The sequence below is a fragment of the Camellia sinensis genome, chromosome 9 (assembly GCF_055761805.1).
Source record: "Camellia sinensis isolate YWXY chromosome 9, ASM5576180v1, whole genome shotgun sequence".
Lineage (NCBI taxonomy): Eukaryota > Viridiplantae > Streptophyta > Magnoliopsida > Ericales > Theaceae > Camellia > Camellia sinensis.
This window is the reverse complement of record NC_138969.1, coordinates 39,144,093-39,151,506: the sequence shown is the minus strand read 5'-3', so window position 1 is coordinate 39,151,506 and position 7,414 is coordinate 39,144,093. Positions and strand designations below refer to the sequence as shown.

Sequence of the window (7,414 nt, the reverse complement as noted above, 5' to 3'; positions counted from 1 at the left end):
TCAAAAATTATATCCCAACCTATTGCAATTCACGCCGTTAACGGATATCATAAATTGACTAAAATGCTCTTTGGACAAATATGGGCTAATTACCTACACCCCCTTGAGGTTTAGCTAAATTACATATTATCCATGAGATTTAGCTAAATTACAGATTTTCCCTTGAGATTTAGCTAAATTATTATTTTTAAATAAGTTATGAAATGCAAAATTAAAATAGAAAAACACTTGTTACACTATAAAAAATTAAGGTTTTAGAGACCAAAATTTAGGGACAAATTTATTTTTAGGAGACCAAATATTTTGGTTACGAGAAGTGCCGTCATTATATTTTTAGCAATGAAAATTGAACATTAGTAATTAATTATTATCTTTTTAGTATTAAATTTGGTATCAAATTGAGACTAAATTATTTTGTCCTTAAAAATCTATTTATTATTGAAATTTTTGAAATTTTATTGCTAAAAGCCTTATTTTTAACTTTTTAGGGTAACCTGTTAACGACTATTCTCATGACGATAGAAAATTAGTCCCTAAATATTTTTTGCAAAAAATATTTCATTTTTAGAGATCAAAAAAATTGGTTTCTAAAACTCTTATATGTTGTAGTGTCAGATGGTGAAAATATCATAAAATTAACAAATAATTAAATAAGTTAAAAACACAAGAAATGGCTTGTCAAAAAATTCTTAGAATATGTTTGGTTTGATTTTTTGAAATTTATTTTTAATTTTTTTTTAAAAAAATTAAAAATTAATTTGTTTAAGAAATAAAAAAATAAAAAATAATAATTATTTTTGTATAATTTTATCTTTTGAGTGGTTAGAAATAATTTTTACAAATTAAATATATTTTTTCATAATTATTTTTATTAAATTAGTTTTTATTTTTAAAAAAAATTCTGAATTTTTTTTCTAAACAATAAATCAAACATGGTTCCAAAAATTTAATTTTTTTTCCCATCTAACGTAATTCTTTTGTAAATTTTGTTGATTTATCAAAGGGATTTCAGCAGAGGAAATAGCTTCCATCAATTTATATTTTGGAAATGTAAGCTAACCATTCTTAACGTTTAGTTAATGGTAGGAGTCAAATAGTTATGTAAATATAAACCTCGGAGGTGAGATGTAATTTTTGAAACCTCATAAAGAAATTTATAATTTAGCTAAATCTCAAGGGAAGTATAGGTAATTTTCCCAAATATAGAAGTACAAAGTGTAATATATCCTTTTTATTTCTCTATATTTTCTCATTAATTGTAAGAAATACAAAAATAAAAAAATAAAATGAGAGAAGAATTCACACAGCTCAGCAACTTAAAAAGGTAACAGGCTAGCTACATGTATCTCTGAGACCCCACACATGCCACCACTAATGCTCATTAGTGCAGCCCACACACAAAGGTTCTACTTCTAGCCTTCTAGCCAGGCATCTATTATTGCATTATTTTAAAAAAAACACATTACAATTGAGTGCTACTTTGACAAAATAATAGTATAAATTTATGAAATTTTTTAAATTTTTAATTATTAATGTTTATAAACTTTACTATTGATCTGATTTTTATTTATTTAAAGTATGCACTAAATTAATATTTCTCTTTATTTTTAGCATAAATTACAAATTAATTAGAAGGGGAAACAAATAATTACAAAAATATAAGACTCTATCATGAGTACAATTTTTGTTGTATTTTTCCACACACCAAAATAAAAATAAAAATAAAAATAAAAATAAAAAACTTACATACAATATATTTGTAATTAGTTTTGATCAAATACTCTGCTTCATAATTGCCCCTTATTTTTATATCAAGCACAAAGAATAGCTCCATGGAGTGTGAGTGAAATGGCCCTTCATAGATTTTTCTATGTTTGAAACCCCTATTTTAATGGGCATATGGTACCATAAGTTTCTTTCTATCATATTGTCATCGCTGAATGGGCAATCAAATATAAAATCCATTCCCTCTTATTGTAATAATATATACATTGTCAGTTTTAACAAAGATATGGTAAAGCTTAATTGGACACTTTCCAATAATTAAATGTTAAATGAATTAGTGGCCCCTTTTTTAACACAAATTTATAAAATGTCGGTTGATATAAATGTTAAAGTTTCTTATAATAAAAACTTAAAATAATTGGAGCTGAGAGAGTAATCGGGTGGTAGGCTGGACATGTGATAAGAAATTAATAACATGATATATGATCATTTTGTCAAAAAAGGTATAAAATAAAAAAAATAAAAGAGACACAGTGATTATGTATTTTATCTTTAACAAAAATTATAAAATATTGATTGATGTAATTGTTAAAATCTCTTATAATAAAATTTTAAAATTAGAGATGACAGTGAAATGTAGTAGTAGAGCATCAATTACTTTTATTTGGTAGGTCCAGTTTATCACATAATTGTGTCTACACAATAGTAGCAAGACATATAATCATTTTGTTAGAAAAAATAAGAGACAAAGTGATCACGTATCTTTAAAAAGACACAACATGTGTGCTATAGATCAAATATACTAGATATTTTTTGCATCGTGGGATTTCAATCCTTCCATATTTGTTTGGATGGACATGAGCTTAGAATTGGACTAATAGTCTAATAAAATTATTAATTCGATATTTGGTTAAACAATTGAAATACGGACTAATTATTTTAAACTTGACTATTAGTTAAGATAGGATACATAATCCAACGGATTCGTAGTCCTAGGACTATTAGTCATGGGAATAATAATCCAGTCCGCCCAAACAAACATGGCCATAATGTACTCTTTTAAAAATAAAAAATAAAAGTTGTGTTTAAATTTCAAACATATGTTTCAAAATTTTGGTACAAAATTAAGATTTAAACACAATCATATAATTAAATTTAAAAAATTACTTAAGAATGAATCTCCAATAAAAAAATAACTAAAGAATGAATCCCCTTTTCGCCATGGCTAGTGTCTCCAAAATAGAATGCAAAGCCACCCGGATGCAGATTATGTTGAGTTGCCCAATCAAAATTGAGAATAGTTTGGATGGGAAAATCTTGGTTCTTATTTTACTTTTGTAAAGACAAGATAACTTTAAATTGAACCCACTCCAAAGTACATCCTGCATGCACGCAATCACTTGTCAATCAAATGTATAAGATAAGTTCGAGTGCATCACCAAAAAAGATTGTTCAAAATATTTGAGTTTATGATTTGTTGGTCTTTGTTTTTGTTTTTTTTTTTTTTTTTTTTGGATACATGAAGTCTTTTCACCTTATCTCGAGAGTTTTTTTTTTTTTGTATCATTATTAAATTTGTTATATGCGTATGGTAATATATTGGATTTTTTTATAAAGTTGAATGTTCAATAATGTAATTTTCATTATATTTGTTGCAAAATAATAATAATAATAATAATAATACATTTAGAAAAATTATAATTAAATATAAAATAAAATTTGGTGGAAGATTTTTTTTTATTAACTTGGCCTTGTCTAAGAAGTGGGAAATTAATCTAGGTGTTGAAAATTGTTGGCTAGCTAGAAGACACTTAGGGTTGGTTTGGGAAGTGGGTTAGCTTTTTAATTTTTTGGCTATTTTAGTCTGGGCTAAAAAGTCTGGTTTGGGAAGGATTTTTGACTTTTTGGCTTTTTTGACTTTTTTTGTGAGAGAAGAGTGTAATGATTTTAGATTGGATGTGATGTTTTATTTTTTATGACTAAAATAGCCTATTTTATCTTTTGTGACTAAAATAGCCAAATTAACCCTTCCCAAACGGACCCTCAGACCATGTTTGAAGCTGGACAGACATAAAATTTAGCTAGAAATTATTAGTAAAGGTCCTTTTGTGAAATAAACTAGAAAGAGTCACACCACCATTCAACCAATCAAGCAATACTTTGTTTATAGAAAAGGACTTCTCAATACAAGCAAGTTAGGACATTGAGAATATGACAAAGATGTATGACATTGGTTGTGCTTTCAATTCACTTGCCAATTTAATCAATTTTCGACAAAGCATGAACTGTTCCATTGGGGAAGTGATGTACCCAATGGATAAACACAAGAAAAAAAAAATTTCTTACGAAAAATAAATCCAAAATCTGTGACAAAAATGATATGAAAATGATATTTACGCAATTAACAGTCAATTTAATGAGTTCTTTGTTTTAAAGCATCATTACTCCAATCACAAAATGATCACTATTTTGTGAACAAATATTAATATTAAATGCAAACATGTTGGGTGAATTGCTTTGGGAGAAAATTTATGAAAATAACTTACTTTTTATAAAAATAAAAAATAAAAAAAGTGAAAATGTTGTTTTCAATTTTTTCAAAAATATCTCCTCACAAATGAAATAATGGGTATTTTTGAACCTTTCATTGGTTTTGTTTCCAAAAATATAAAATACCAAAATATAAAAAACGAAAACAAGGAAAATGACAACACAACCAAAACGTAAACATCAAAGGAAACAAAGTGGCATTTGCTATAACACTTGAATTTAGCAGAACTAATAATTCTGAACTAATAGGAAAACAAAGAAAGGTTCAACAAAATAGTCAAATCTAGGGCACATAAACAAGCAAATACACATCACATCAATTGATCAATCAAGATGTCTCTTGATCCTTCTACTTAAGATTGCATATGACAACAGCTCAAATTCCTCTAGTGGAGGTCCTGAAAATATTACAAATGTAGTATGAATTGGAAAGAAAATATGTATTGAAACAGAGAGGTAAGAAGGGTAATCTTTTTTTTTAATTGTGATTTTTGTTTGTGAAAACATGAAAAACGAAAACGAAATCCAAGAACAAAGAAAATGACAACATAACCAAAATGTAGTTTATAAATTTTAAGAAACCATCAGAGATAACAAAGTGTTACTATAACACTTCAACTAGAACTAATGACAAAAACATTTCCAAGAAAGGTTCAACAAACTAGTCAAATCACATAAACAAGGAAATACACATTACATTACATCACATCAATCAATCAAGATCTCTTGATCTTTAGTCAAGAATTCACACGACAGCTCAAATTTCTCTAGTCTTGAAGGGTCCTGAAAATATTAGAAATGAAACATGAATTGGGATTGAAAAACATGCATTGAAACTAGAAAATCAACAGGAAAATAAGAGTTGTGTTGTGGGTATCATTATTACCATGTGGACTATGTACTTTCTGGGTTTGTTCCCCCCACTAATCTTGATAATAATGAAGAAGACAAGAAGCAGAGAAAGGCTTGTTTGGAACTGGGTTATGCCTATCCTCCTCACCTCGAACAAGCGGCGAAACACAAAACCCCGAGAACCCGTCACCGGGGAAAGAATTCCCAGTGATTTCAGGCATCTGATCATAATTCAGGCCTGAAATCTGTGGGTTCATCAGAGCAAGAAACGATGATGATGAAAAACAACTGGACTGAAGGGTTCCTCCCTGAGAAAACAACAAAGGGTCTTGTTCACCCACAACTTTCTGGTTCCATTGGGGCATTGTATCAGTAACATAGCCTCCTATTGTTGAGTTGGCACTGAAAGCAATTTTTCTCTCATAATTTTCAAATCCCATTCTGGCCTCAAGAAAATTGAGGCTCTCAAATTCATTGCTTGATGAAGATGGTATCGAGAAGCTCAAATTGTTAACAGGGTCACGTTGGTTTTGGTTTTGGTTTTGGTTTTGGTTTTGGTTTTGGTTTTGGTTTCGGTTATGTTCTTCTTGAAGGCCTTGTTTGGGTTGTTGAATTTGATCAGTGGGTGGTTTTTTCTCATCAAGAGCATCGATGGCTGATTTAGCTTCCTTCATGAGCCAATCAATGGCTTCGCTGGGCCGGCCGTAGCCGAGCCGGTCCTGAACATCGTAGAATTGGATTGCGGTGTGGGCCGATAACCGGACTCGCCGGTCCTTCGGTCCTCGGGCGGTGCAGACCTTGCTGTGCCGGTCTTTTCGCCCAATGGACCGAAGGACTCGGCCTCCTTGTATTATCTTTCCTCTTTTTGAACTCTTTAACTTTAAACTCTCTTGCATTCTCTCTCTATGGCTTGAATTATTGCATTGTTTGGGGGTACAATTTTGACAAGAAATCAAGAAAGATTGGGTTTTAGGCCATTTGGGTTCGATGGTTTTTGTGGGTTTGGATTGAACAAGAACATTTAGTTGGGATGGTTGATGATTGTGAAGATGATGAGGAGGAGGGTGATGATAAAGGGTATGAACAAGTCCTTACAATTTGTGTTGTTCATGTAGTTGATTTTCATCATCTTGTTCTGATGATGATGATGGTGATGATGATTGATCTAGATCTTGATCTTGTTCATCTGATTGGTGATGTTGATTGCTTGAAAGATCCAGCTTTGATGAACACCAACCTATTCTTGCCCACTTCAAGATTTTTTTTGACTTGGTGATGATATTAAAGAGCTGGATTTTCTAACACTCTTTAAAAGTCTATATGTGAGTCTTGCTGTTCAGTGTAATTTATGGAGTAGGTTTTATTTATTTATTTATTTTGTGTGTGTAGTTTTTGTGAAGGTATTCAATAATTATACATTTCTCTAAATTAATGAACTCTAATGATATGAAAAAAAAAAAAAAAAAAAAAAAAAAAAAAAAAAAACGCAAAACATTTTTGGGTCATATTTATCTTTTTAGCATTACTTATATTAGTTTATTTATTTAGATAAGTATATTTATTTGGATCATATTATTTTTTTATTTTTTTACACATTTTTTTGTAAAAAATCAAAAAGCATATTTATTTAGATAATTCCAAATATCCTTATGAGTTTAGTGTAACTTATTGTAAACGGAAAGTTGATAATATGAAAACAAAAGTAAAAAATACTCGTTGCTCAGCTTCTATATATATATATATATATATATATATATTTATTTATTTATAATTTATTCTTATTTAATAAGTTATTAACAAAATTTGTATAAACAGTCGGATACATAATATTAGCACTCTACAATGATTCATCCCACTAAAAACATCACCACTAATAGCACTAATGCATTAAAAAAGTAAAAAAAAAAAATACAACTCCAAAATCAAAACATCACATCATTAATGACGGGACCCACTGTCACCTAATTAGTGGGAGCACTAATTAGTGCTCCCAAGCATTTTTCTATTAGCACCTCATATAAGTTGTACCAAACATTCCCTAACTTAAATGTGTCAAAAAAATTGATTATTGCAAAGTACGTAAATAAGTGTTTTTATTTTTTATTTTTTATTTTTTATTTTTTATTTCTGATTGAAATAGTTTGGTGCACATCTTTCTTTATTTTTTAATAATTAATTATTTCAAATTATTTAAGTTATTTTTGTCTCATAAATTAAAAGTCAAAATTATAACAAATATTTTAACACAATTTTTATTTAAATTTTTTTTTTTTTTAAACAACTCCAT

At 28.8% G+C, this 7,414-nt stretch overlaps 1 non-coding gene across 1 annotated transcript; it reads right to left on the bottom strand.

Annotated features, from left to right (window-relative positions):
* Window positions 1–4,816: 4,816 nt before the first annotated feature.
* Window positions 4,817–6,510, bottom strand: LOC114282544 (uncharacterized). The gene is made up of 2 exons (XR_014339569.1): window positions 5,162–6,510; window positions 4,817–5,058 (listed from the first exon to the last, which is right to left on the bottom strand). It is a non-coding gene; the product is annotated as an uncharacterized LOC114282544 (transcript).
* Window positions 6,511–7,414: the final 904 nt, after the last annotated feature.